Source organism: Engystomops pustulosus, chromosome 10 (assembly GCF_040894005.1).
Source record: "Engystomops pustulosus chromosome 10, aEngPut4.maternal, whole genome shotgun sequence".
Taxonomy (NCBI): domain Eukaryota; kingdom Metazoa; phylum Chordata; class Amphibia; order Anura; family Leptodactylidae; genus Engystomops; species Engystomops pustulosus.
Window position 1 is genome coordinate 31,245,111 of NC_092420.1, and position 27,808 is coordinate 31,272,918.

General features: G+C 42.9%; 1 long non-coding RNA gene across 1 annotated transcript in view; it reads left to right on the forward strand.

The window, feature by feature from the left end:
* The window catches only part of LOC140104003 (uncharacterized), a 54,648-nt gene extending 26,840 nt beyond the window's left edge, over window positions 1–27,808 (forward strand). The window contains exon 3 of the long non-coding RNA XR_011850223.1: window positions 26,384–27,808. This is a non-coding gene — a long non-coding RNA (uncharacterized lncRNA). The remainder of the gene's footprint in view (window positions 1–26,383) is intronic.

Below are 27,808 nucleotides of genomic sequence, written 5' to 3' on the forward strand. Positions count from 1 at the left end.
GACTCTACATCAAGGCTCGCTATTTTCGTTTGGTTGGTGACAACCAGATCAGATAGTTTGGAGATCGCATCCTTTGTGTCCCTGATGTAAGAAGGGAGACTCTGTACAAAAGGTTGTAAAAGAGTATCTAGATAGATACTGCAAGATTGTGTCAGATTATTACACCCGGACACTATCGGTCTCCCTGGTAGGGGATTCTTTTGTTTATGCACCTTTGGTAATGCGTAAAAAGTCGCTACTGTTGGGTTATGGCAAGATAGAAACCTCATTTCCTCCTCGCTGATGAGGTTGTTAGCAAGCAGTGTTTTCAGTTCATGGACATATGCTCTAGTGGGATTCTTGGGCAGCACTTCATAGGTGTTTTTATCACTCAATAACCTCAAGACCATATCTCTGTAATCGGATGTGTTCATGATGACAATGTTACCCCCTTTATCCGAGGGTTTTATTATCTCGTTGTTGTTCTGTAAATTCTCAAGGGCAGCTCTTTCCGCCCGGGTCAAATTTGAGTGTATATTTCTTTTATCCAATCTTAAGGATTCTATGTCCTTGGTAACAAGTTGGACAAAGGTATCTAGATTGGAATTTTTGGAAAAAGGGGGGGTCATTTTGGAGCATGGTTTGAGGTCAGTTAGTGGAGGTTTCATAGGTTGTGGGCCTACTAGATTTTCTTCTTCCAGGGTGATCAACGCTTCTAGGGCTAATGTCTCCCTCTGTGCAGCCTTCTTTCTCACGTGTCGCAAATTGTGTCGCAAGTCCAAGCACTTACATGCAACTGGAAGAAGAAGGTGAACTCTGTCGGACCTGAGCAGGGAAGCGACACACGCACGATCTTAATGAATCGCGAGTGCATTCCGGTCGAACAATGCACTTTCAGGGAACGCGTCAGGACAGGTAAGTATATGTGCCCCAATATGCTTAATAACAACACTAAAGCATCCATATAGGAGACTATATTTTGTTGTCTTTACTATTTATATATTACTATTCCATATTACTCCATGTTAGACAAAAACCTATATAGAAGATAGCCAGAATTCCATGTAACGTTCTTATTAAATGTACATAGTTGTATTCAATATCTTATTAAGAAATAGGGACAGACATTTGGAAATTACCAACAATACTGGAGGGAAAATTTAAACAAACAGAAAAAGAGGATACGACATGCCAAATATGATAATAAAAAGTAATTTTTATTAATTGCAAAATTCATTAAAATATCGTATAAAATGGCATCTCAGAAGAGACGTAAAATATGAGGCACAACCAAGTATACTGTCCATACAATAGTATGTTAACAAACAGTGTAAACAACCAGTGTAAACAATGATAATCTGCAATGCAACATGTATACCATTGACAACATATTGCCTATATTGGCCTGTAGTTAAAACTCCATGATGCAGTATCGTGCCTTAGTAGATGATTACAAGGTTAAACATTGCATGGCATATAATGGTTGGACATACTACCTGGTGTGCCTCTAGCCCCCAACGCGCGTTTCAACCCGCCTGGTCTTTCTCAAGGGGTCACCCCTTTTTGCATGCATACCCAAGAGGGCAGCCATAGCGTTCCTTGCGCTATTTTTTCAGTAATGGATTAGCTGAGTCTTGTTTGATCAGTTTATTGTTAATCCGTATATGGTACATCTACTTGATTTTTGATTATATACTGGAGGGAAACAAAAATATCTGAGGGACATGGGTACTGCCAGGAAAATAAAAAATCCTCAGTAAAAATCTGATATATGGTTTTATGGAGGGTACACAAAGTTCTATATGCTGTAGTATGAAAAAGTTAACGTCAGAATATATTTTCTTTACAAAAGGTTTTAATTTTTTTAATTAAAATCTACTAAAACATAAAAAAACTACAAAAATTTGTGATTGTACCAACCCAAAGAATAAAGTAAAGGTGTAAACTGGAACACACATCTATAGCCATAAAACGGAGGATGGTCCAGATGTAGTTTTTTCAACACATTTGGAATTTTTGTCAAGCCTAACAGTACATGGAATGGAATAATAAATACTGTCACTAGAAAGTACAATGAGGGAAAACAAAAACGGAAACAAAACAATGAAAAAAAAAAAGGCATCAGCAGGAAGGGGTTAAAATATTAAAGACCCCAGAGCACATAATTAATAATAATGCAGATTTCATGGATCAGGAAATTTACACATCAGAAATAAGAAAACTATAAAACAAATTAGGTGGTCAAAGCCAAATACTATACAATGACACCAAATAGTACTAACAGTGCAGCTGCACGCATATACATACAGTGGAGGGAGTATAGTAACATATAGCATATAATTTCAATCTATATTTCCCTGGGTTTCCTTCTCATATTCCACTGTTGTGGTAGACTCCTACATATACATTGTGGTTGACTTCAATAAACACAAAACCTATCTACAAAAAAGCCATTCCAACCAAAGAATTGTAAAGTACGATTATATCTTTATTGCAAATCAAATGACAAACACTTTAAAAGCAACAAGAACAGGCTGGTCACATAGAAGGGGAAGCGGAGACACTACACAAAATCAGACAAATCTTGCAGGGTGGTACATGGGAATGGGTGCTACCCTCCTAAGGGAGGTGTGCCTGAGGAGATATGCTATAAGTCCAAAAGGAGGAATGATCCTAAAATCGATGTACAATGTTTAAAGTGCATAGTGCCTGTGCATCCCAATGGGGGCATATCTTAATCTAAAAGCACACATTTTTGTGCACTTTCTGCACATTGTCTTAATGTTTAGATATGTTTTTAAGCAGTAATTTTGAATATCACTTGTTTTGAGCACTCCACAACAGACCCATAGTAATTCTATGGTGGTTACTCCTATTAATTTTAATAATTTTTTCATTCATAATTCACTCGATGCACTTTACATGCCACAATTCACTCTATGCACTTTAAAAATGTTGTGCACACGTATGTATTATTATGCATTCCAACAATGGTGTGTGGAATGCATGAAAATGTCAGGTAGAATGCGCTTTAGTATTGTTAAGGTAGAATGCACTTTAATATAGGTTCATGCAGAATACATTTTTTTAAAAAAATGATATACACAGTGATCTATTCACTTCTCATGCACTTTAATAATAATGTCTTGCATATTTAGTTTGTAGTCACCTTCGGACGGAATCCCATGATATATGTGTCTTTCGTTTAATACGTTGTAAGACCCCTTTTTAACTCTTTCCCTCTGTTCCTCCTCCTCTTCCCCTTTCTTTCCCCTGTATCTTGTGTATAAATAGATAAGTTTTCTCATATATGACTCCCTATAGAAAGTGCTCCCATGACAACGGTTTCTAGTGTTCACTTTACCTGTCAGGTCCCGATCAGCAGCGCACACGCTCGGTAGGAGACACGCCCCCTGATCACCTGATCCATTACCCGCATCACGTGCCCCGGCGTGACGTCACCATCACGTGGTGGGTCACGTATTCCGGGTTGGATACGGGTGAGGGAGTGTCACCCCCGGGACGGCGTGCGCTCAATAACGCTGACCGGAAATGATATCCACCACCTGACAGGTACAGAGAGGTTTTCCTCTCTACCATTGGCCACTGCTTATTTAAAAACCCAGGTGTCCTAGTCACACATTACCCCCAGACGAAGGCTAGCGCCGAAACGCGCGTCGGGGCTTTTGTGTCAGACGGCAGGCGAACTTACTACAATGGGTATGTGCAATATGATTACTTCACTGCTATCATGACAAATATATTTGTTTACTTTTAGAATAGGACATATAATAGAGCTGTCTTATTTGTTCCATGATAAGCTACAATGAAATGTGTGCTTTTAGATTAAGATATGCCCCCATTGGGATGCACAGGCACTATGCACTTTAAACATTGTACATCGATTTTAGGATCATTCCTCCTTTTGGACTTATAGCATATCTCCTCAGGCACACCTCCCTTAGGAGGGTAGCACCCATTCCCATGTACCACCCTGCAAGATTTGTCTGATTTTGTGTAGTGTCTCCGCTTCCCCTTCTATGTGACCAGCCTGTTCTTGTTGCTTTTAAAGTGTTTGTCATTTGATTTGTAATAATGACACCAAATACTAGACGAGGGGACCAGGATTTCTAACCTCTGTGACAAATCATGCAACAATTGTACTGAATAATGCAAGTCTAGAGAAGTGACCTTTTCTGATGAGTACAGTGGAACCTGATGCTGAATCATCAGATAGAAATCAGTTTTCACCTGAACTCGTGACCCAGGCCGGCTTTATGTTCTCATTCAGATCTAATTCAATAGAGAATGACTTGTGTAAAGAAATTTCCATGTCACTCTCAGGTTTGGTTTCATTTGCGTGAGAGAATGCAAGGAATCACTTGTGCTACAATTCAGCAACAGAAGCCGTATGATGGCAATGTACACAGTTATTTTTGTAGATGCTCTTTAGTCATTAAGGAGTTAACCCCTACATGTGTTGGGGCTTTCCATTATAATCTTTTTTTATAATTATTTTATGCATCTGTTACTTAGAGTTGAGAAAAAGATGCAGGCTGCTGAGATGCAGTCAGACAGGGATTCCTGGCATCATATATCTCTACGATCCAAGCACGCCTTTTCACTGCACTGTGCTCGGTCCAGCACACCAAAAGGTAAAAAAACATATTTAAACCAAATGACACCTATATAAATTTGATATACCTTGTAATCGCACCGACCCAGAGAATGAAGGGGAAATGTCATTTGGGGTGCACAGTGAAAGCTTCATAAGAAAATGTTGCAAAAGTGTTTTTGTTAGACACTGCAATTGGAGTTTTTTTCCGCTTCCCATTATGGAAAAATTAATACTGCGAGTAGGTTACACAGAAAACAAGGCCTTATCAAGCTCTGTACATGGAAAAATTTAAAAATTATTGATTTTTAAAGGAGAGGAGCATAAAATGAAAACGTAAAATCACAAAAGGGCATTGGGGGGAAGTGGTAGACCATGCCATACAGTGACTTTCATACAATCTCGTGGACTGCCATTATCATTCACTGGTTACAACTACAAATAGTGGGGCACAATTACTTACCCGGTCCGGGGTTTTTCACCGAAAATGCATTGTCCGATGGCCATGCACTGTGCTGCGATTCACTAAGATCGTGCGCCCGATATCCTGCATGTGTCGCTTCTCCACTCTGGTCCGCCGGAGTTCACCTTCTTCTTCCTGGTGCATGTAAGTGCATTGGATTGCGACACAATGGGGGTCATTTACTGAGGGCCCGATTCGCGTTTTCCCAACGTGTTACCCGAATATTTCCGATTTGCGCCGATTCTACCTGAATTGCCCCGGGATTTTGGTGCACGCGATCGGATTGTGGCGCATCGGCGCTGGCACGCACGTGACGGAAATCAGGGGGCGTGGCCGAATGAAAACCCGATGTATTCAGAAAAAACGCAGCATTTAATAACCGAAAATGTGTCGCTTGGGAAGCGCTTACCTTCATCTGGTCCAGCTCGGTGTATTCCGGCGCGTTCAGATGATTTTCAGCGCCGCAGCGCCACCTGGTGGACGGCGGAGGAACTACCTTCATAAATCTCGTCCGGACCCGAATCCTGTTCAGAGACTGCGCCGCTGGATCGCGAATGGGCCGGGTAAGTAAATCTGCCCCAATATGAATGTTCAATCCCGCGCTCAGTCCAAATCAGCCCGCCCCCTGATTTCTCTTGCATGAAAGCCGGCGCATCTGTATCAAAATCCGATCAAGTGTGTGACACATTTCCCTGCTAAATACCTGTCACAGCCGTGCAAAACCCGAAAATGTTGGAAAATGCGATTGAAGCGAGACCGCAGACCCTTAGTAAATAAGCCCCAGTATCTGTGTAGCGCTGGGCTATTTTCCCCGGAATGCTGTGTTGTGCTGTTACTGTATAATCTGTCTTGAAATTGTATGAAAAATGTAAAACTGAAATGTATTTTGCTCTTTTTGAGAAAGTGTCTTAGCATGACAGGACTGACAAAACGGGTTCTGTAATGGGTATTTTTTCTATGTGCCATAAATGTATAGTCGTACGAGAAATATTAGCAGACAAATTCATGTGTAGGTGACAGGAATAATCTACACTATTTATCACATTCCATTCAATACTGTATTTCTATTACATTAGGGGTATTTAGATGTTATCATTTCTTATACAAGTTCCTTAAAAGGGTCCAGTTCTTATTTTTGTATAACAGGCAGAGCCATTCTAATCCCCCTAATGACCCTGGCAGTGTATACCCAGGCACTTATTCCCACTGGCATACAGCCAGTCAGGCCTTTACTTATACAAACTATAAAAGCGGTGTATAAACTCAAGGCAGGAGACTGTATGGAGGCACCAAATATCCCTGTGGAGCTTCCATATGATCCTCTGTAGGCTGCCTTGTTCCTATTCATGATATAAGTTAAAGGGATTGGCACTTCATGTTTTTGTAATGTGTGTGTAAGTATCATAGTATATAAGGCTGGGAAAAGACGCAAGTCCATCAAGTCCAACCTTTAAGAATTAAATAAATGTTTTATCCCCATAACCCGTGATATTTTTTCTCTCCAGAAAGTCATCCAGGCCTCTCTTGAACATGTACATAGAGTCCGCCATAACAACCTCCTGCGGCAGAGAGTTCCATAATCTCACTGCTCTTACAGTAAAGAACCTTTGTCTATGGTGATGGTAGAATCGCCTCTCCTCTAGGCGTAGAGGATGTCCCCTTGTCCTGGTCACAGGCCTAGGTATAAAAAGATCTTTGGAGAGATCCTTGTACTGCCCGTTCAGGTATTTGTACATTGTAATGAGGTCTCCCCTCAGTCGTCTTTTCCCTATCCTTATTCCTGTGGTTCTTATTCCCTGGTGTTATCCCAGCCCCCCTTCCTCCCCCATGGACTATGACTCTTCCCAGTTGCTAATCTACACTGTCTTCTTGCCCTGTACAAGTGTACTTGCCCTCCCCCAGGTCTCTTCTTTAAACACTCCTCCATCCTTCTAGCCATTCCCCCCCAAAACAGCTGCACCCTCCCCATTGAGGTGCAGCCCATCCCTACTGTATATATGTTTAAATTACGTAATACCCCCCCCCCCCCCTACTTACAGACCCATAACAAAAAAATCTTGAAGTAAAGGGGCTATTGGCTTTCAATCAGACCTGAAGATTTTCTATGAATAGATAGATGTATCAAGGCAGAACAAGTTACCTAATAATCCCCCATACAAGTGCTATCAAATAGCCCCATAGCATTGTCATGCTACAAAATACAAATGATTGTCAGGAGAGAGGGACCAGCATATTTATCAATTATAATTGATATAATATAAAGGTTATTCTTATTTTTACTTATCTTTATGTCTTATGTTCAGGCAGTGGTGTAACTAGAAGCTGATGGGCCCCAGTGCAAAGTCTGTGCCAGGCCCCCGACTATAATGTATGGTTTATAGTACACCATAAGGGCCCCCTAAACCTCTTGGGCCCGGGTGCGACCGCAACCTCTGCACCCCCTCAAGTTACGCCCCTGTGTTCAGGTTATTTACTTTTTGCCATTCATATGCTATTATTCATTTCAATCTTTTAGAACCTGGCTTCTACTTTATACCAGTTGAGTTTCTTTGAGTTTTAATATCAGTTTATCTGGGAAAACTTCTTCCTAAACAACTGTAATGGTAATGGTTGATTCCAAATTTCATGAAACTATGACGTGATGTCTTAAACCAGTTTTTTGCAATGTCACATAACTGGGAAATTTCAGCCAAAAAAGCGAAGAATCTCGTATATGACTTTTCACAGCATTATTTCCTGGTATGTAGGGAAAATGCCTCTATGTGTGACCTAAATACTACTATGCCTTACAGATAAATACCACGTCATAGTAAAGAAAAAAGTACTCTGTTTTTTGTTAAAATTTTACCTTTTAAATTTGACACGGAATATGATAACCTCTGCTCCATACAGAACATACTTCCTTGTTGCTTAGACTCTTCCATTGTGACTGTGATACACCAGAAAACACTCATCTTATACTTATAGCACTAGAGACATATATAGGTGTAGCTTTACATATATGACTTTTATTATCAAATATCCATATGCAGGGGCGTAACTACAGTGGTAGCAACCATAGCAGCCGCTATGGGGCCCACAGTGTCAGGGGGCCCCATTATCCTACATGACATACTAAAGAGTGGAGGATGTGCACAATTATATACATATTATGCTGCACATTGTACAGCATAACATGTACAGCATATAACATATATGATCTATATGTGTGTATAAATGTGTGATTGTAACTTGCATGTGTGAGTATACAAGTATGTATATTTCTTTAGTGAGAAGGGGGGCCCCATGCAGAAGCCTGCTATGGGGCCCTGCTTTCCAAGTTACGCCACTCTCCATATAGTGTAAGGTAGTGAAGACATTTCAAACAACATCTCTGAATCTCTAGGGGTGGATGTAAGGTTAGGAAAATTTCAGATTGATCCAGCACCAAAACGCTCCAGTTGTTTTAAAAGTTTTATCTTCAGATTTTATTGTGAGATTCCAATTGTTCCATAAACAGGGTACAAGTAACATCATATCACCTACGCGTTTCAAGCTCAACCGCGCTCTTAATCATGGTTGAGCTTGAAACGCATAGGTGATAAGATGTTACCTGTACCTGTGATGGATTGTTTTATGGAACAATTGGAGCTGGTCTGATATAAAAATCTGATATGTTGCTGCACTGCTTACTCTGGTCTGAGGAGGGACCTACAGCACATACTGTGACAGTAACTGCCCCCAAAATACTGGTGAGCTGAAGCTTTTTTTTTTTTTTTTTTTTTAAATATTTGTGTGGATGTAAGGATCCTTGGTGGCTTATGGCAGAGGAAAGTATTAACATTACAGAAGGCTTGAGGTTTTAGGATCCCTGGGATTTAGTGATTGGCAAGGACAGCAGAGCTACAGATTCATGTGTAGTAAAAGCTGATTCACACATATTAGAATAAATCTGTGCTTTTAAACTTAAAAACTAAATATTTTTACTATGCCTTGTCCGCCAGCCACGCCCCCTTTATCATACTACAGTAGTTGTAAATATGCCTGAAAACTCTCTAAAACTCCCGTTATAAACAAGTCTTCTCCATTACTGGTAACTTTACGAATATTACATTATATATTCGTATACCCCATTAACATGTTTCTCCTAAAGGAGATATTGTTAATGATTTTTCCATATGTTGGATGTGACCTGGATTTTCCAGCTTTATTATGTGGAAAACTTCACTGACCTTTTGTCCAAAATGCTGTCCAGGGATCGTATTTGGCTTTCACTGTCGACCATCCCTTTATCTGAGCCAATCCCTTTGTGTTTCTAACAATATGGAAGTAATCTAAAATATGCACAGTATTTTCTACGTATCCCATTACAATTTTAGTTAGTTTCATCCACAATGAATCATATTCTATACACCATAAGGGTTTAGTATTGAGCATTGCTGTGCCGGAAGTCTTTTAACAGTCTATGAGGCTCATTTACTAATGGTCAGAACGCCGCACTTTCGTCAGGTTTCCCAAATATTTCCGATTTGCCCTGAATTGCCCCTGGATTTTGGCGCACGCGATCGGATTGTGGCGCATCGGAGCCGGCTTTTACGCAACAGAAATCGGGGGGGGGGGCCTGGCTGTTGGACAACCCGACGGATTCTGAAAAACTGCGGAATTGAGAAAAAACGATTTGTGTCGCAAGATCACGCACTTACATGCACCAGGAATGAGAAGGTGAACTCTGGCGGACCTCGTCGCAGCAGCGACACCTGCTGGATACTGGGCGCACAACCTTAGTAAATCCCGGCAGACCCGAATTCTCGTCGGACAACGCGCCGCGGGATCGTGACTGGACCGGGTAAGTAAATGTGCTCCTATGAGGCAACCATACTTAAACTGTGCTTAAAGAGACCTTTCACCATCATCAACTCCTTTCATGCTAAGGTGCTAATAAAAATGATTGTAGAATAATTGGAATTTTTTTCTCTTGTCCCCACTGTTCTTGAGTTATCAGTATCACTATTTTTGACTATGTACTGTCAATGGGGTGGGGCCTCTCTAATCTAGGACCACACATTTGGCAGAGAGCCTAAATAGTATTGATTCAGTACCCTATATGCTAATAAGGCTCTCAGCGGTCAGATAGGTGGCCCAGGGCTGGAGATAATAGCCTGGTACTGCCCATTTAACAGTAGAAAGTGGAAAATAATGACCTTCATAACTCTGGGACGGCAGGAGCTAAAGAGGGAATTCCAACTACATCAGGATCAGTGGAGCAGAACTTATAGTAATGAATGAAGAAAGTGGTGAAAGGTCTTTAGAAGTTTTATAAAATACCCCAATATAAATTAGTACATTTATCCTGTTCACATTCCAAAATTTCCAAAATTCACCTATTAAACACCATATACAGGAGCCATTGGGGTCCACACACCGCATTTCCGTTGGGTTTCCCGACTATTTCCGATATGGGGGGCCAGGTTGTACATAAGGAATCCCTGGGCCGTTTGGTATGATTAACTAACAAATATTTTAGGGAACAGGAGACTGTTTTAGTTTCTGAATTGTTAATGCCGCCACGTGAGTTCACTGCAAAGGGGCCGACTGAGGCTCTGTCACCCAGGGGCCTATTAACACCTAGAGCCGACCCTGGTTTTGAATATAAGATTTAAAATTCTTCTCTTATTTTTGGATTTTTCATAATAAAATGTCTTTGCCTTGTGATCTTTATGTGCAAAATATTTTTTGTTAACCCATTCTATTTTGTTAAAGCTAATAGCAGTTATTTACTATCCTGAGCCATGCTGGGAGCCACAGCTAGCATATAATATGAATGAAAAGATATAAATGCGCTAAACATGCAATGAAAATGTAAAAAAAACTTAGAAATAATTTATGATCACTATAAAAAAAATTAACTACAAAACTCTAAAGCTTTACATTTACAGACAAAAATATTGAGAAATAAATCAGGGAAGTAAACCATAAATATGTAATATAACACACAGTGGCATAACTAGAAGCTGATAGGCCCCAGTGCAAAGTCTGTGCCAGGCCCCCGACTATAATATATTGTTTATAGTACTTATCTTCTCAAATTGGAAAGTGACACTTTATGGGCCCCCTCAACCTCTTGGGCCCGGATGCGACCGCACCCTCTGCACCCCCTCAAGTTACGCCCCTGATAACACAAACAATTGCTTGGAAATGTAATATACTTCTAAATTGGTACCTGTTGCAGTACACTTGATCATGGTTTGTGTCTGTGTTGCAGCATGGCCTACAGCACGGAGGATCTTTTGGCTCAGCCGTCTGATGTTAAATGCACGCCCCCACTGCGTTCATTGGACCTTTGTTCCGCCCGTCAACCGTGACATCACCAACTGTCTGTGGATCGGTGGGTGAAATGAATAGAGGGAGGGCGTGCATATATTATCAGGTGGTAGAGTCAAGAGGCCAGGGGCGTAACTTGAGGGGGTGCAGGGGGTGCGGTCGCACCTGGGCCCAAGAGGTTTAGGGGGCCCGTATGGTGCCACTTTCCCATATAAGAAGACTATTACTATAAACCATACGTTATAGTCTGGGGCCTGGCACAGACTTTGCACTGGGGCCCATCAGCTTCAAGTTACGCCACTGCAAGAGGCGCTCCAATGACGTAAGCTGGAGCGCTCAGGCTCATTAGCATATTTTTATATAGTTTTTTTATTTTAGAAGAATCAGCTATTCCCTGGATAAAAGAACAAGCAAGTAGGTCTGGGCAGTCTAACATCAGTATATCTGATGGTAGATGTCCTTCAATTCTTGAAAATGTGGAGTGTTTACTCATAGCAGTATCAGGTTCCAGTATTAATTTATCCTTTGCAGGTTAGAAAGGTTCTATCTATGAAGCCTGGAGTGTCATGTGGATGGTGTATTGAGGAAGCTCTGTTCATAGTCACAATAACAGGAAGAAGTAATGATAAATCATCCCCTGCCTTTGGTTACTGCTAACTCTGCAAAACCAACCACAAACTTTCAAGTCACAACCTCAGATCTGACATTTCATCATTCTCTATATTCCACTAGGTGACATGTAGTGGATGCAGTAAAATCAGCTAGAGATAAAGTGCCTTCAGGTTTGCTTTGTCAATCAATTCATTATGTATGCTGCTCCGGTTTTTTTTTTGTTTGTTTTTTTTTTTACTTTTGAATATTATATTAAAAAAAGAAAATGGGACCAACATTGTACAAAATAATCTTATCAATGGAGTATGCATGGAACGCAGGGATAATCGCTGGGAAGCTTTCTCTCAGGCTGTGAGGCACAAAGATCCGTCAAGGCAGGAAGGGAGGTGACAGATTATAAAGTGGAAGTGATCAGCCAGCGCACCAATCAGCGGTGCGCTGGCCCTTTAAATTTTCAGCAGCCAGCGCGCACCCTAGGAGGCGGGACGCGCGCGCACGGCAGTCTGATGGAGACCAGGAGCCGGGACAGGTGAGTCTGGGGAAGCGATGGCCACGGGAGGGCATGGAGGAACACGGGTGCGCCCGCGATCCAAGACAGGGTTCACAGGAGCACCCATGACAGATACTAAAAGAGAAAAAGAACATTTGGTATACAATGCATCAGGTTGTCAACAAAATAGGAAGGAATTCCCTTAATTTGTGTAACATACAGTCAGAGGAAAGAGAGAAACTTCCAGAAGGCTAATAAGTGGCTCGAGTGATATACGCCTATGAAGCATTAAAAGAGAAAGAAAGAAGATAGCTGTGCCTAAGATAAGAGGGGGAGGGAAGATGGAGGGGGCATCGGTGTCCAACTGAACTTCAATGAAAAGAGTTGTATCGAGGGGATCCACAAAAGTCCAGCCATGGGCACCGGCATCAATACTATTGAGAGACTGTATTATAAGTCAACTCCTCTACCGGCTGAATGTGAGCAATTTGAGATGGAGGGGACACTGGTGCCCTTCCAAAGTCTGGGGAAAACGGTTCTGGCAGTAACCAAGAGATGGCTATGCAAACAACGGGAGGGTTTTCGATTAGGATGAGGCAGCAAGGATAATAAAACTATTGAGGGCTCCTTAGCCAGAGTAACGGCCAATAGCTTATTGACCTGGCTGCTGGTGAGTCATATGACCAGTGGCCCATCCTGGCAGCAGACCACAGTTTATCAGAGTATGTACAATATAAGTGAGAAGAAATCTTATTCCAGCTCACCTCCAGCCTCCATGTACTTCGGAAATGGCACGGGCTTCACCTCGTTTGCTGAGGTCACAATAGCTTACAGAAAAAACTCTCGACAGTCCAGCCAATTTCCGGAAAAAGACTTTTGAGACTTTTATTTGGTCAGAATACAAACATCCACAGCATTGTTTCTCAATATTCCCTTGCTCTATCCAACGCGTTTCAAACGGATTAACCGTTCTTAATCATGGTGTACACCATGATTAAGAACGGTTAATCCGTTTGAAACGCGTTGGATAGAGCAAGGGAATATTGAGAAACAATGCTGTGGATGTTTGTATTCTGACCAAATAAAAGTCTCAAAAGTCTTTTTCCGGAAATTGGCTGGACTGTCGAGAGTTTTTTCTGTAAGCTATGTACAATATAAGTAAGTGTTACCAATTTACTTTGGTAAACTTTAGTAATTGTGGTCAACTTATATGTTCTTTACCTTTTGACTTTTTTTTTTATTAGTTATAGTCTCCTTAGGCTTCTTGCACATGTCCATCGTCATCCCTCTCCTCTACGTATAAAGCTGTGCGGCGGCCATTGTAATCAGGTAAAATATAGGACATGTCTCGGTCGGCTCGGTGACAGTGCGGTAAGACAGTTAGGCTCATGTATTAAGGGTCGTGCTGCTCCCTTTCGTCGGACTGTTCGCCTTTTTCGGGGATTACGCGGCTTGCACAATTTTTAAGAAGGGTGTGCGCTGGGATTGTGGCACACACTACCCTTTTGTGGCACAGCTGCAGCGGCTTCAATGGGACACAATTTAGGGGCCGTGCCGTCGGATGATCCGACTGATTCGGACTGAGCGCGGGATTTAATTTTCCAATTGTGTCACAAGCCCAAGCACTTACATGCATCACTAAAAAGGTGAACTCTGTCAGACCTGAGCGGGGAAGGGACACATGCAGGATATCGGGTGCACGATCTTAGTGAATTGTGGCACTGTGCATTATCGTCGGATGATGCACTTTCTGTGAACTCCAGCGACCGTGTAAATGAATGTGCCCCAATGTGCTCATTACACCATTACTGGGTACCCTAGACCTCTATAGGGACTTTGATTTGGCCAACAGTTGTGTGGCCAGGTTACAGCCCACATAACAGTTGTGTGCATGAGGCCTTACTTGAAGGAAAATCTTCTAATAAATGAGTTCTGAACTTTTTTTGTTCACAGTTGGAGATTGCTTTCCTAATATGGAAGTGAGACATTGTCAGAGAAGAGTTCCCCTATTTACCTCCCACACGTTGTTCTTGTGACACTGACAATTTCCTCTGTCTGAAAAAAAGGATTCTCCTTAAGACTGGGTTTCAACATTCCACATTTATATGCACTTTGTGAAGACATTGGGGCTCATTTACTTACCCAGTCCTGTCGCGATCCCACGGTGCGTTGTCCGACGTGGATTCGGGTTCTGCCGGGATTCACTAAGGTTGTGCGCCCGATATCCAGTATGTGTCACTGCTGCGCCGAGGTCCGCCGGAGTTCACCTGCTTCGTCCCGGTGCATGTAAGTGCTTGATCTTGCTGGGTGGATTTAGTTTTTTAAATTGCACGTTTTTTCCGAATCCGTCAGGTTGTTCCCCGATTTCTTTCACTTGAAAGCCGGCGAGATTGTGCCAAAATCCCGGCAGAATTCTGTGCAAAACGGAAAAATTCGAGAAACCCGACGAAAGCGCGGCCGCGGAGCCCTTAGTAAATGAGCCCCATTGCTTGATTGTCATCATTAAAGCAAAAGTGGAAAGACATCATCAAGAGATTGGGGCAGATTTACTTACCTGGTCCATTCGCGATCCAGCGGCGCGTTCTCTGCGGAGGATTCGGGTCTTCCGGCGATTCACTAGGGTAGTGCGCCCAATGTCCACCAGGTGTCGCTGCTACGCTGAATTCCGTCGGAGTGCACTGAAGTTCACCGTCCTACTCTGGGTGCAGGTAAGCACGTGTCAAGCGACACTGTTTTTTTTTAAATGCGATGGTTTTTCCGAATCCGTCAGGTTTTCTTACGGCCACGCCCCTGATTTCCGTCGTGTCCATGCCGGTGCCGATGCGACACAATCCGATCGCGTGCGTCAAAATCCCGGGCAATTCAGGGAAAATTGGCGCAAATCGGAAATATTCGGATAACCCGTCGGAAAAACATGATTCGGTCATGCATGTGTTAATTCTAGAGGGACAAGCCAGCCATCTAATGTCAAAAGTTTACAGAATTTTTCCCAATTATAGGTGATATTGTGGTAATGGATTTTGCCAATGGCTTTTAACATACAACGGAAATCAGGGGGCGTGGCCGTAAGAAAACACGATGGATTCGGAAAAACCGCCGCATTTAAAAAACAAAAAAGTGTCGCTTGACACGCGCTTACCTGCACCCGGCCTGGCTTGTTGATCTTCAGTGCATTCAGCGCAGCAGCGACACCTGGTGGACATCGGGCGCACTACCTTAGTGAATCGCCGGAAGACCCGAATCCTCCACAGAGAAAGCGCCGCTGGATCGCGACAGGACCGGGTAAGTAAATCTGCCCCAATATGTGCACTATGTTTTTTTTATGGATCTGACATTCTGGCTCATTTTCCCTAAACTTGCTTCACTCATTAAAGGATGAAGGATAGCAAACTTAGCAGGATCTGCTTTTCTTTTAGCTTCATATTTACAAAAAAATTAAATTAGGCTCCGAGCCCCATAGCTGTTGATTGAGCCTAGAGCCCCTCAGGCTAATTTGCATAATTTGTAAAGCCTTTTTTGGTAAAAATGAGAACATTTTGCTTAATTTAGATCAGATCCTGCCAGAGGGGGCACACACCAGCATGTTTGTATGCTTAGTTTACAATCCTCGATCCTGGTGGTAGATGCACTCACTTACTTGCAACAGAATTTCTTCTTCCAGATCCTTTTATACCCTACTTATATTGTAAATCTCTGTATTTTATTATATCTCTACGTTTAGTACATCTCTACGTTTCATTAGGTTTTAATGGATCTTAAAAAATTAAAACCTGCTGTACAAAAACAATTTCTTGTTATATTGAGACCAATAACTTTTTCATAATAGTATACCGACTTGTGCAAGGTGCCATTTTTTTGCAGGGCATGATGTTGATTTAAATTTTTACCATTTTGGAGACTGTGTGACCTTTTGATCAATTTGTATAAACATTTTTATTCATTGCAAAATGGTGAAAAAGTGCTGTTAATGGATTCAGCATCTTTATGATTTTTGTTGTTCATTTATAGGTTTTAAAATTTTTATTGAATTTTTAAGCTGTTTATGCAATACAACTTTATTACAGGATATGGCTATTTTGCTGATGATCTGTTAAAACTTGCTAGTGGCACGCCGTGACAGATCTACAGAAATTAAAAGCCCTTGAGTTTCACATAGACTCTGGATTGTGATGGAAATAGATTATCTTCCCCAAATAAAGTCATGGGGGGCAACGATCATTTCTAAGTTGACAGCACCATGCACCACTGGGATGTAAATGTGGGCGTTAACGTTTGGTTTTTGCTGCAATATGCAGCCCTTGAGCCCTCTCCAATCTCCCTTAATGGCACAGTGGCTTTAAGGGGTTAATGCATGTTAAACTCAAAAATGGAACAAATACCCTTGAACTAACAAACTGACTGAAAATCGATTGGAATCTGTTGGAAATCCGAGAAAATTCGGATCAAATTTTGCAACTCTCATGTGAAAGGGTCTTACTTTTCAATATTAAAAAAACAAGTTCAAAAAGATTGTAAAAATCTTTAAATAACATCGGAATTCTGGCACACTTCGTATACTATACTGTCATTTAAAATAGAGCATAGACCTATTACAATTCTGTAATGTGGTCTGTCCACAGACCTGCAGTGGTCAGATTTCATGGAGCGAGCACAGTGCCAGGGGTAGGATATATGATGCAAGCATTTTATAGAGCAGCAGGAGCTGAGTACATTGTACATAGTGTCCTAGCTGCAGGTATCCTGCGATAGAGCGTGAGAAGCTGAGCAGATTATACATAGTGTCCTATCTCTGGAAAAGTCGATAAATATAATGGGGCTCATTTACTAAGGGCCTGAATCGCTCGTTTTCGTCAGGTTTCCCAAAAATTACCGGTTTGTGCAGTCTTGCCCGGGGTGTTTGGCGCACGCAATCGGATTGTGTCGCATCGGCGCCGGGTTTCACGCGACGGAAATCGGGGGCGGTGCCATCAGAAAACCCGATGGATTTGGAAAAACTGCTGTATTTTAAAAAAAAAAATGTGTCGCATGACACGCACTTACATGCACCAGGAAGAGGATGGTGAACTCCGGTTGACCTCAGCGCAGCAGCGACACCTAGTGGATATTGGGCGCACGACCTTAGTGAATCCCGGCAAGCTCCGAATCAACGTCGGACAACGCGCCGTGGGAACGCGAATGAACCGGTTAAGTAAATGAGCCCCAATGTCCTGTCTGTAAAAGAATTCAGTTTACTTAGGAGTGAGCGGCCCACTCGATTACATGCCATCAGTTTATAAGATAACAAATTTGTAATGAAAGGTCTCCTCGAGAAAGATATTGAAAGTCAATGCAATTATTTTTACCAAAGTCTTGAATTTTATAGACAGCTCTTGTAACAAGTTTCTCCCACTTAGAAGTTTTGCATATAAAGCCAACATTTCCCTGTATCTACTAAAAGCTATTCTCAGCTGGTATGTAATTACTGTGAAGTCTTACAATTTCACTCGAAATTCTGGCTGTCTTCACCCATACCCCTATTCATAAAAAATACATAATGACAGCTTGTGAGTCAGAATTTCCTAGAAAAACAAGCCTTGCTGTGAATTATTATATTGTCAAATTCTTAGTAAGTTTAGACCATGAACATTACAATAGGATTAGAATGAGATGTTATTACCAATGCTATGGATTTTTTTTTTGTTCTTTTTGTCTGCTAGGATCAGGTCAGACAAGATAGCAAGGTCAAAAGAAGATCCTACATGACAATAACATCTTCACAATGTGGTCCATTAATAATAATAATTCCTTTATATAGTGCATGCAGATTACGCAGCGCTGCACAGAGCTTGCCAGATCAGTCCCTGTCCCCATGGGGCTCACAATCTAATCAACCTACCAGTATGTTTTGGAGTTATGTTTTATGATGTTATGTGGGAGAACATACAAACTCTTTGCAGATGTTGACCTGGGACTTGATCCCAGGCCGTCGGCACTGCAAAGCTGTAGTGTTAACAACTGAGCCTCTGTGCAATGTTAGATAAATAATAATAATAGTTATAAAAGATATCTATATAGCACTATCATATTACAATTCATAGGCGATATATACAAATAACATAAGAAAATACAGAGTAAAAACACAGTCATATGGAAACAATAGGAGTGAGGGCCCTGCTCGCAAGAGTTTACAGTCAGAGGTGTGGGTTCAAATCCCGGCACCCAAACAAGAACCCGATTGTACACAAGTAAAAGCTACAATGCGGCACATTTACTAAGGGTCCGTCGGACGCATTTCTGTCGGGTTTCCCGAATATTTCTGCTTTGCCCTGAATTGCACAGGGTTTTTTGTCGCACAAGAGCGGATTGTGGCGCATCGGCGCCGGCTTTCATGCGACACAAATCGGGGGCGTGGACATGCAAAATTGTGTCGCAAGACATACACTTACATGCACCGGGAAGAAGATTGTGAACTCAACGGGACGGGTAAGTAGATGTGCCCCAATGTACATTGCAGTATTTTTCATTTGGTGAGCTCCTTTGGTAAGGCTTCCACTGATCTGAATTGATGACCTACTGCTAACCATGGACAGCTCAGGAACCGGCTCTATCTGAATGGCAACCATGTAATAATGTCCCAAGGGAAATGGCTGGATGTCAATGACTCCCCCTATTAGTAAGTTTAACTTTTAGGTGAGGTACAATTCTTGTTTTCAATCATTTGTATTGAAGATTTTTCCAAACAAAAGGAACAACCTAGTGGAGAGTTGTATCAGAAGTGTCTGAGGTAAAACTGTTCTATTTGCCTGTGACAATCAATCAAAACTCAGCTTTCATTTCCCCACAGCTGTTTATAAGATTAAAGCTAAGCTCTGATTGGTTTCCATGGGCAAATAAAACAGTTTTACCTCAGACACTCCTGATAAATCTCCCCTTATATATAGTATATAGGCATGGAAAACAGTGCGGCCTACACAGAGGCCTACTTCAAGTACCGGACATTTGCTGATGTACCATTCTTAATCAAATTAAAACACAAAGTCCTCCTTTCAAGTGTGAATATAGCAAATAGAAAATGATTACTGATTATTTCTGTAATGGATACGGGGAGTACAGTTTTTCCTGAGAAGCAGTTACTGTGGTTGACTGGAATGTAAATTATCCAGACAAGGTGCCTCAGGGAGTTCTGCAGGTACAATGTCAGCACTGCACTGGCCTATAGCAAATTCTCCTACTTGTCAGCACATGATGGGCAATAGCCTTGCACAGCTTATACGTGTTTTGGACCATATTACTACTATGCTATCTCTTCCACATTATACTATTATTTAGTTATGTTTACACATCAGTCATCATATCATTTTTTTACCAAGTTACTGTCATGTTGAATTTTTTTTCCATTTTTTTTTATTTCTACATGTAATATTTGGTATATAAAGAAGATCATCAAAATTTTGAGATAATCCTTATAAAATGGGTTGCAGTATGAGTTAAGTGTTAGGTGAAAAATCCTAATCAGTTATGGTAACCCATTAGGGTTCATTCACACCGCCGTCTGCGGGGACGTACACGCGGCCGCAAATCTGTGGCCGCATATACGTCCCCATAGACGTCAATCGCGGTACGGCTCCGCTGCACCGTTCCGCGCCGCACACCAGCAAAAGATAGAACATGCTCTATCTTTTCCCTGGTCTGCGGCCGTGCACCGCTGTTTCCTATGGAGGGAGGAGGGGCCACCTCCTACTCCTCTCCAGCACACGGCGGGCATACCGCGTGTGAATGCACCCTTAATTTGAATTAATTTTTTGTCTACAGGGACCTCTAGGGTTGAGGTGTCTATATGGGATGCTATAAAGTTAAAAGGAGCATGTATGAGATATTCAGACAATAAAGATTCAGGATCATTATTTTTTTCAGAAAGCTTAGTGACATGATGCAGGATAATAGCCAAACCAGCATATCCATTCCATAAGGAAAAGACTCCCAACAGAGAACAGCACTGCTTTGACGTGTTTCATCTCGTCAGTAAAGTGTACGTAACTGGTTTAGCTAACCGAGAGGCAGGAGACTAGGTCTGAGAAGTAAGAAGACTCTTTAATGAGATTTTGCTCTTAAAGGTTGTCTATGTTGGTGTGTGGAGACCTAGTATCGTAGGTCAGGCAGGGCAGATTCTTCTCATGAATAGCTTCTTCTGTCTACACAATGCAGCATGCTCTCTGCCCCACCTCCATGCATTACAAGACTAGCCCCACACAGACACTTCCTGCTGACAAGCAGCAGTGTTCAGAGTTTACTCTATAAACTACAGATAAGATAAGATCTTTATATAAAGTACCCCTGTAGTGTGCTAACTCTGACTCCGATTTTCTGTGTACTGACTTAATGGAATAGCTGGGAAGGTGAGCTGAATGGACTTTAATATATCTTTTTTTGTTTATATAAGATCTTTAAAGCAGGGGAAGGAGGTATAGAAGAGCTGACTGTGTGCATGTTATAGCTGAGATAGCAAGCAGAGCTGAGAGCGTCATTGTGTGTTATATCTCATGGATCTCATCATCTCTCATCTCTCTTTTTCTAGGATACGAGTATGAAAACAAAAGCATGGCCCCTAGGATACATTCAAACTAATCTAATGGGGACCAATATGCGGCCGCACCATTTGCAGCTGCATATCGGTCACCATTGACATCTATGGCGCCCGGGTACTCTTTGGTGAGCACACGTTGACTCACGGCACTGTGACCGCCCACAGAGAAATATATAGGGCATGACCTATATTTTGCTATGTTACTACACCGGTCCTGCGCTGCTCTATGGAGAGGGGAGAGGTGAGCAGCGCTCATTCCTCCTGCTCTCCAGCGTGCTGACGTGTGCTCGCCCGTCTGAATGTACCCTTAGGGTTACAAGTGGTAAAACTGTGGACTTCCTTCAAAAAATACAATAATTCCACAATTTTAGACTATCATCTTCTTGTACTAATAGATGGTATTTACAAAATATTGTAAAACTGAATAATATTATTATAATATAATTAGAGATGGGCGAATTTGTCAAAACTTGATTCGACCAGGTTTGCAGAATTCCTCGTAAAAATTTGATTCAACCCGAATCGAATCATGTCGAATCACGTTAAAAAAACAGGTATTTCCTGGCTGCAGAGAGCACGGATCATTTTGCCCTTTATTTCATCCGTCAGTGTCCGCTTTCAATTTCGGTCAATAATCCATAAGTACTGCTAAAGCCAAAAACAAACAGGAGTTGATCCAAAACAAAGATGACCAGTAATTGGGATATTTGCATGTCCTCTGTGTTCTGTATCCACTCCTGCTTTTGGCTATCAATCCTGAGGCTTTTCATTCCTTCTGACAGATAAAATGAAGGTGCAGCAGCAGAAGGTCACAGTGTGGCACAATGACAAATTCTTAAGCTGGCAGCAACATGGTAGGCCACAGAGTGACACAATGACAGAGTGTGGCGGTGGCGGCAACATGGTAGGCCACAGAGTGACACAATGACAGAGTGTGACGATGGCGGCAGCAGAAGCCGGAGGTCAGAGAGTGGCACAATGACAAATTCTTTAGCTGGCAGCAACATGGTAGACCACAGAGTGACACAATGACAGAGTGTGGCGGTGGCGGCAGTAGCAGCAGGAGGTCAGAGAGTGGCACAATGACAAATTCTTTAGCTGGCAGCAACATGGTAGGCCACAGAGTGGCACAATGACAGAGTGTAGAGATGGGTGACAATTCCAGTCCTGGTAAAGATGGTGGGAGGCAGATGGAGCAAGTAGCAGCAGATGTGTGGCATCAGGCGGGTGGCAGCATCAGAATAGTGGCTGAGGCAGGTAGTTAGAATCCAGACTAAATTCTCAACATTTGGGGGAGGCGTCATGGCTGATCTAATCTGATGCATAAGGCATTGGTGTGTTGAAATCCTGGCCTATCCACGCCTGATTCATCTTGACAAAGGTCAGTCTCTCCACATTATGGGTGTAAAAGCTGGTTCTCCTTGCGGTAATGATGTACCCTGTCGGAATGGAACGCCTCTCTGATGCCACACTACTGGCGGGGAAGGACAGCTCCTCTACTGCAAACTCCGCAAGTTGCAGCCACACATGAAGCCACACGCCACTTGTTGCTCAATCTTGGCAGCCGGAAAAAAGGCATCCATTTTGGACCGGTAGCGAGGGTCCAAGAGGGTGGAGAGCTAAAAGTCATCCCTATGCCCAGGGCCAGATTAAGGGTCCCAGCGGTATGGAGCACCTCATTTAGGATGGGGCCCCCCCAGCTCGGCAGCCAATGCGGGGCCCCCTCCCACAACAATATAAGTAAAAAAGGTACCACATAGTTATACTGTTAAAAACCTCTAGAGATATTAGAAACCAAAAAATACTCCCACCATACTATTATAAAATAATGATACCACAATACTGTAACCAATTAAAACGACCATAAGGCCAGTATTCCAAACAATAGCGCCTCTATTTATAAATGATCCCCCCAAAATGCAGCATCACCACAACACAAAGATAATACCAACATCCTGATAATGAAGACAAGCCTCTACACACAGACCAGAATTACCAATAATTTACCACATATAAACTCCATTTACTAATGATCTTTACCGCCATATTATTATTATACAAACCCCAACCAGCACAGGACAATATCACTAATGACACCTCTGTACTAGGCCCAAATAATAACATTAAATCATGTTTATCACCCCTACATAATAACGGAATAATACTGCAATACTATATGATAACCTCACACAGACCAGTATCTACCAGCATATAGTGACCATATAGTAGTAGATACCAGTCCTGCACAGAGGCCGCAGTGTCATCCAATCACTTACCTATTGACGTCCCTGATGTTGTCTCTTCCCTCCTGTCTGATCTTTCAGGAGACTTCTTCCATCCATGACTCTATCTCTGCGGGTTTATAAAACAAACATGGTTGACATCATCCTATGTACTCCTCACACCTGACGGTCACACCACGACTGACCACACTGTGCCCCACATATATCATATATACCCCTCACACCACTACTGACCACACTGTGCCCCACATATATCATATATACCCCTCAAATCACAACTGACCACACTGTACCCCCCATATATCATATATACCCCTCACACCACAACTGACCACACTGTGCCACTATATATCATATATACCCCTCACACCACAACTGACCACACTGTGCCCCCACATATATCATATATACTCCTCACACCGCAACTGGCCACATTGTGCCCCCACATATATCATATATACCCCTCACACCACAACTGACCACACTGTGCCCCCACATATATCATATATACTCCTCACACCGCAACTGGCCACACTGTGCCCCCACATATATCATATATACCCCTCACACCACTACTGACAACACTGTGCCCCACATATATCATATATACCCCTCAAATCACAACTGAACACACTGTGCCCCCACATATATCATATATACCCCTCACACAACAGCTGACCACATTGTGCCCCCACATATATCATATATACCCCTCACACCACAACTGACCACACTGTGCCCCCCACATATCTAAAATACCCCTCACATCACAACTGACCACACTGTGCCCCACATATATCATATATACCCTTCACACCACAACTGACCACACTGTGCCCCCCCATATATCATATATACCCCTCACATATATCATATATACCCCTCACACCACAACTGACCACACTGTGCCCCCCCATATATCATATATACCCCTCACACCACAACTGACCACACTGTGCCCCCACATATATCATATATACCCCCCACATATATCATATATACCCCTCACACCACAACTGACCATACTGTACCCCCCACATATATCATATATACCCCTCACACAAGTGATCACACTGTACCCCCCACATATATCATATATACCCCTCACACAACTGACCACACTGTGCCCTCACATATATCATATATACCCCTCACACCACAACTGTCCACACTGTGCACCTATAATGCTACACAAAGAGTTCCCCATAGAGCTTCATTAGGTAGGTCTCTCACTCCATGCCGTAATGGTACAGCGTGGAGAGTTAAGAATTTAATATACTAGAATGACTGTTGGAATACTAATAATACATTATTTGATATGCTGCCCCCACACAATTAACCGGTATTTTTCATTTCCATTTTCACTCCCCACCTTCAAAAATGTATAACTTTTTTTATTTTTACACGTAAAGAGCTCTGTGATGGCTTGTTTTCTGCGTAACAAATTGCACTTCATGGTGATGGTATTTAATATTCCATGGAGCGTACTGGGAAGCGGGAAAAAAATTCCAAATGCAGTGAAAATGGTGAAAACACGCATTTGTGCCGTATTCTTGTGGGCTTGGCAATTACATTACATTACATCGCATTTTTTGCGACATTTGATAATATTTTCAATGATATCATTTTTAGGACTGTGCGACCTTTTGATCACTTTTTATAGATTTTTTAACCCCTAGGCGCACCAGGACGTTATAGTACATCCCCGGGGCTAGATGCTTAGCGCACGGGGACGTTCTATAACGTCCTGCTTCTTGCACCGGCTCACGAACGGAGCCGGTACCAGAAGCAGCGGCTGTCAGCTGTCTAGTACAGCTGACAGCCTGCGCTAACACCCGCGATCGGAGCCGGCTCCGATCGCGGGTGTTAACCCCTTACACAATGAATTATATGATATCCCCCCACAATGAATTATATGATACCCTCCCCCACAATGAATTATATTACACACACCCCCACAATTAATTATATTACACCCCCCCACAATGAATTATATGATATCCCCCCACAATGAATTATATGATACCCTCCCCCACAATGAATTATATAATATCCCCCCCACAATGAATTATATAATATGCTGCCCCCCACAATAAATTACTTCATGTTCTGCCCACCGATCCCCTCTTTCCACCAATGAATGATTTTATACAATAAGCCCCCACCATGTTTTTACTGCTGTTTGATGAAAAAAAAAAACCTTATACTCACCTCTGGCTCCCGCGTCTTCTTTCTTCGTCCTGCGTCCGGACAGGAAAGGGTGCGCAGCCGCGTGATGACGTCATCGCGCGGCCGCGCATCCCAGTTCATGGAGCGATGTGCGCCGGGGTGGTTTTCCGGCCACATCGCTCCAGTAATAGTGCTCGAGCGGCCGTTTCCGGCCGCACCGAGCACTATGCAGTGACGGGCAGGAGCTTCCGGTCCGGACGGACGGAGGCCCCTGTCCGACTGCCGAGGCGAGGTTCGGGGCCTGTTGGTGGGCCCAGCTGGAGACTGAGCATTAGCACTATTGGAGCGCCAGCCCGGGGCCCCTAACCTATAAATCTGGATCCGGGGGCCCGGTGCTAGCGCTCCAATAGCGCCAATGATGATCCGGCTCTGCCTATGCCGGATGTTGACTATTCGTCTGTCACTAGTTAGGCAAAACAGCATGCTGCAGGCCATCTGTGCAATTGACTCTTCGGGACTCCCATCTCCACTGTATACTGCCACGGTGCTTGTGGGTCATCTGCCTCGTCTTCTACCTCCTCCGGCTCCTGCTCCTCCTCTCCTGTCACCTGAGTATAAAAACCACTAATTGCACCAGACTCTGCTTGTGCTCCAATGTCCTCCTCCTCCTCCAGTTCAGCCCCCATAGGACTCATGTGGCAATGAGATGCAGTCGCCACTCCTCCAGTGCCCTGACCAGACAGATTTTCTAGCATCTGTTCCAGGACATGAGGCAGTGGAATGACGTTATTCATCCCGCAGTTCTGGCGACTCACAATATGTGGCTTCTTCAAAAGGCCTGAGCAAACAGCTGGGGTCACCCATGAGATGCCAGTGGCTGACATTAAAGTTACACAGAGGAGTATGCTTGCATCAAAAAATGATTAATGTCTTTTCTCTGTTCATACAGGTGGTTTAACATATGGAGGCTGGAATTCCAACGGGTGGAAACATCGCATATCAGCCTGATGCATAAGGCATTTGTGAGTTGAAATCCTGGCCGATCCACACCTGATTCATCTTGACAAAGGTCAATCTCTAGACAAGTGGGTAGGGGGAGGCCGTTCTGCCGCTGCAACTCGAGGAGGCTATGCTTGGCTTTGTAAGAATGGATGCAGTGCATGCACAGTTTCCTGGCCATTTTTAGAATGTCTTGCAGATGGATGGAAGACTTCAGGAACCTTCACCCAGTGGGCCGTAAAGGACATGTACTGGCCCTGGCCGTAGTTACAGCTCCACATGTCCGTGCTGCTGTGCACCTTGGAAGAAACTGATAAGCTCAAGGACTGGCCCACCTTCTGTTGTACATATTGGTGAAGCCTTTTTGGAAAATAAATTTCAGGTTGGAACTCTCCACCTCGGTTCGGCACAAGCCATTAGTTCTCTGAAGGGTGCAGAGTCCACAACTTAGAAAGGGAGGGACTGCAGTACCAACAACTTTGAGAAGAGCACGGTCAGCTTCTGCACCTAAGGATGGCTGGACGCATAGAGTTGTCTCTTTGTAATCGCCTCGTGCAACGACTGCTCCCTTTGGCAGAGGTGCTGGAGCCTTGACTGGCTGAAATCGTATGTGTGCCACTAGGTGCTGCTGCTGTTGCTGTGGCGGCAGGATGGGCCTCCACATTTGAGCCACGTTTCTCCCAGGCCATTGGATGGTGACGCTGTATGTGCTGACGCAGGGCTGTGGTGCCAATGTTAGCTCCCTGGCCACGCTTCACTTTCTGCCCGCAGATACGACATATACACAGGCTCGGCTCCTCTATTTATTATTATTATTTATTTATTATATTATTTATTGTTATATTATTTAGTATTATAATTGTGTGATATCCTGTGCATTTGACCAGCAGAGATGCTGATACAACTATATACAACAATATGCTGCATAAAATCCATGTGTTGTCTCAGATCCAGGTGAAAGCACATTCTGTTCTTCCTCTAATCAACATGAAACCGTTCTTAGAAGTAACAGTGAGAATCGTCCATCACACGGTCTGACAGGAAACAGATATGACCCATTGCCAGGATGGACCATATCAATTTGATGGTCATGAAAGAAACTGCACTTTTCCTATTGTTAATCCTAAAATGGTATCATACAAGGGAGGTTATAATAATTTATGTTTTCCTAGGAGGTGGTGCTTTGCTGGAGAAGATGCAGCTGCTATAGACTCTCACAGTGACTGAGAACTGTGTGGGCACTCAATGCATTTTTTAGAGTTAAATATACTTGTGCACAGTTAAAGGATGGGCGAGCTGCACTGCCTACAGTAACTCATGAGCACATGTGATTGTAGTGATTGTATTGTTATAAGGTTTTCTTGCTGTAAATAAA